Below are 4,204 nucleotides of genomic sequence, written 5' to 3'. Positions count from 1 at the left end.
TTCGCCCCTCCCCCCCCCGCCTCAGCGCCGCGCGGCCCCACGGGGGGACACGAACCCCGCAACGCTCCCCGCACCTACCGCCCGCCGCGGCACGCCTGGAAATGGCGTCACTTCCGGGCGGCGCGCCCAGCACAATGAAGCGTAATGGCCGCGGCGCGCGCGGCACCAGCGCATGCCGGGAGCTGTAGTTCCGCCGGGGCCGCGGCGGCCATGTTGGCAGCGCCGCTGCAGGGCGTGCTGGCGGCGGGCGTTTTAGGAGCGTTATCCTCATCCGCTTTCGTTCCTTTTCAGTCTTTTATGTAAAATAAAAACGTTAGTAGAGTTTATTGCAGGCAAAAAGCCAGGAAGTTAGCTGATGCAGTGAATATCTCTGTGGTAGATGTATTGCTTATTTCAGCGCAGCTTGGATTTCTCTGTAATGCTGACGCTAAGGAGTCTCAAAAGTTGCTATCAAATATGCAAGGTTGCCGTCCAATAAATGTTTAAAAAGTACTTTTTGAGGAAGAGAATCTCTCCAAAGTCTTGCAGTATCTCCCTAAAATCTTAATGAATTTAGTACATCCATCCCTTCAATAAAACCTGCGCCTGTAGCTCACATACTTGTTGCTTAAATAAGAGCTGCTAGGTACAYATTACCACAATTATGTCCAGGACTTAGATTGTTGTAATAGTAAATACACACATTCAGTGTTACAATGTTATTGGGAGAGCTGCTAACCATTTTCAGAGCCTTTTTTTGGCCTCTGAAAATTYAAGGTAATAGGGGCATCACCGATTTGCACTACTGGGAAGTTGGTTTGCTACGGGTACGAATTTGTTGGGACTTTGAAAAGTAATTAAATGCATATTCTGAACCGCAAAAATAAATAAATAAATAAAAGGAGAAATGCTACGTAAGGTCTTAAAATGCTTACATTTCATTTTTATCTTCTGTAAGATGATGGAAATAAGCTTGTAGAGGACACAGTATGGATTCGGGTCAGGAAAGTATTAACTCAGCAAAGAGCCAGGTGGTTTCTGCAGGGACATCTGTAACCGAGCGGCGTGGTGGGGTCGGGGAGGCGAGAGGCTGGTGCCAGCACGAGCCGGGAGTGCGCGTCCTCGTACTGGAAACGGGATTCCTCCGGGGCGGGAGAAGGTGGCGATGGGGTGGGCGTAATGCTGCAGCTGGGGCGGGGGGAAGCGCGCCGTTTTGGTTGTCTTGGTAACTCCAGGTGCAGGATGGCTCAGAGGGGAAAAGGGGGCTTAATCTCCGCTCGGTTTCCTGATGCTGGCGAGTCTCACGCCGCGGTCAGCAACAGCATGGGGAAASAGCACGCGTGGACAAAAAATGGAGCGACGCATTATTGCCTGAACAGCAGGGAAACGTTACTGAAATCGTGCAGAAAACCAGCTAATTCGGTACACCGTGAAACACCGAATGGGCAGTGAAATCGAAATGGTGTGCTAAGGAAAGCAAACCGGAGATGTTTCATTAAGAAAACACTGAATGTTGAAATTCATGCAACAATGCAGAAAATGCTGCAAGAAAAAACACCTCTTCGAAAGTAGAAATCTCAGTTAGTCCTTTTTTGAGGAAAATCCCTTTGACAGCAATTTACTAGAAATCTCCTCCTGACTCATTCTAAAATGTTTATGGTTTAGGCAACAAATTTGAAGCTCCGTGCTTTTTTTTTTTTTGCAAAGTATACCTTGCAGTGTCTTCCTGCTGCTTCCTATAAATTGTTTACTCTCAGGAATTTCTAAAACGATTTCTTGTTCGCAGCAATCACGCGCAGTTGCTGGAATAGCTAGCTTTTTGAATGGCCYTTCAGAACGTTCATTTGCCACCTTCACTGTTCAGCAGTCGTGTTCTTCCACTGGGGCTTGATGCATGCCTGCGTAAGTCGGTACTCGTTGTGGGAACGATGCAAGCCTTCTGGTTTTGACGGACTGAGGCGCTGATTAAGAACAGATAGTTACTGAAAGGATGGGAATATTTGTGACCCTCAATAATGAAGAAACTTTAATTTGTACATGCTCTATAAGATTTGTCATTGCTTAAATACATGCATACAGAGCACTGGAAGAGAGCATTAAATACTGAATTGTGTTTACATGTTTTACACTTGACATTTTATTCATTCCTAACATTATGGAAATACAGTATTTATTTTGTGAGAATTTTMTTGGGACAAGACTATTTGCACTAAAACAAAATGCTTTTAAATTCTACTGATAAAAACTCGTTCTCCTTATTATGCCCCATGAATTGCTTTGCAAGATCAGGGCTATAACATGCTCATTATCCAATGGGACTGTTGTCTTGATTAAAGYAAATTATGGATGGGAGAGTTTGTAGGGTTGGGCTCTAACAATTGTGGGCCTGATATKATAAAGCAAATAGCATGAGCTTAACGTGATGACTCTGGGGCCTTATTGCTTCATTATTTTTTGGAATTTTTTGATGTTTGCCATGCAGGTTTTCTGAGGGTAAAGGACATACTTAACTATATAGCTTACAAATATTACTATAATTGTTTCACTTTAAACAGGGCTTGGTTTCTGTCACTAGGGGGTTCTGTCATGTCAGATGATCTCCGGTGACATGACGACATCATATCGTTCATACAACCAGATGCTCAGCAATATTATCAGTTGGAAGAATCAGTCCTCCCCAGCATTTATGCTCATGAAGTATATGTTAGTAAATACGAAGTGATGTTTTCTGATTCAAAAATGGGAAAATGTTTTAATCATACTAAATTTCATATAATCATATCTGAAGACTGAAACTCCATTCCACTGAAAAATGTGGGAAACACTTGACTAGTGTATATATAATTTATTCATATTAAAGCTGTGCCCTAGTAGCTACCATAACCTATTTCCAAGTTAAAATTCAGATCCAGCATTTTGTTCTGAAAAAAATGGATGGAAGCCTTTAAGACCTTATCATCCTTCTGGGGGCTTTGTGAAGAAGTATTGGTTTTCATGCATGTACCTAGATGGCTTGGTATTATTGACTGAAAAAACATATAAAGGGAAGAATACATGTAGTATATAATAAAATAATAGTTTATGCATACATTAGGAATCCACAATATTTGTTTTAATTCTTCAGTCATCAGTTCCCAGGATTCCTAAAACCTCTTCCTTTTCTTTTGGACATACACATCTCTTAGTAATGAGACCCATATTGAAAATATGTCCATGTCTCCTTTTAAGATAAAAAGGACTGAGATTGACTTAAATTCATGTTTGTTTATCTTTAGAGCCTACAATCTAAATTCCTGATCATTTCTAGAGTTATTATTTCCTGATTTGCAAAGCACAATAGGAATATGTAAATAAAGGTACTGATCATTTCAGCCACTGTAAATAATAGAAATCTAAACTAGTCTGAAAGTGTAACTCATTCTGTTTCTCAGAGCAGCTACTTGTTTTTCTTTTAAACCCTATGTTTAGTTTTTATGCTGCCCACCTCTCCCTGTCTCCCCTTTCTAAGTAAAAAACAGATTGCTTCCTTTATGTTARGAGATGGAGTAGAGTGTGATGGGGAATCAGATCATCCTTAATGACCCTTAAACCATCCTTAGGGTTTTCGTACTGTGAGCGGTGGGGACCACATGCTCAGCWGGCAATAGCCATGGAACAGTATTGCTCTGGGTATGACATTTTCTCCCAGCTATGTATGCCGGGGTTGTATGTTGTACTGGGGGACAAAAAAGAAGGACAGGCAAAAAGTTTATCATYGTGGGGAACTCTTAACAGGCGTTCTGCCTGAATAGTTCTATCTTTACAGCTCTTTTATGTTACTAGAGCATAATGTAAAGTCCAGACAGAGAAAGATGCTTTGACTTTCCAATTTACGTTTGAATAACATTATTTTTCCACACTTCTGAAAAGTGGAAAAAATGTTGCCCTTCTTTAGCAGACCTTTAGTTAACTTGTATAGGGTTATTCAACAATGATAAAGAACTTCTAAACTGCTAAAACTTGAAACAACAGCAGGGAACTAAAAGCTTCTGCCTCTCATTAGAATCCCTCTCCCAGCCATGTATTAGAAAAGTTACTTTTTTTATATATTCCTCTGTAGGTGAAGACAGAAGAAGATTGTAGCTTCCTACGAGTCACATTACAATTGAAATAAAAATAACAAAAATCTATGATAATTTTCTTCAGTAAACTAAACTCAACTACTATAATATGCCAAATACATARC

The 4,204-nt window shown here is 40.9% G+C and overlaps 1 protein-coding gene across 3 annotated transcripts in view; it reads right to left on the bottom strand.

The window, feature by feature from the left end:
* Positions 1-936, bottom strand: part of CWC22 (CWC22 spliceosome associated protein) — a 32,807-nt gene extending 31,871 nt beyond the window's left edge. The window contains exon 1 of one of the 3 annotated variants that reach the window (XM_085322067.1): positions 915-936. The gene's annotated coding sequence lies outside the window, so the exon portion shown is untranslated. The other 2 variants (XM_085322045.1, XM_085322059.1) reach the window with 2 other exon arrangements.
* Between the last annotated feature and the right edge of the window lie 3,268 nt (positions 937-4,204).

The sequence above is a fragment of the Rhea americana genome, unplaced genomic scaffold, assembly GCF_003343005.1.
Source record: "Rhea americana isolate MKP2758 unplaced genomic scaffold, rheAme1 scaffold_12, whole genome shotgun sequence".
Taxonomy (NCBI): Eukaryota; Metazoa; Chordata; class Aves; order Rheiformes; family Rheidae; genus Rhea; species Rhea americana.
Note: the sequence above shows the minus strand (reverse complement) of the source record. Positions and strands in the feature narration are given on the sequence as shown.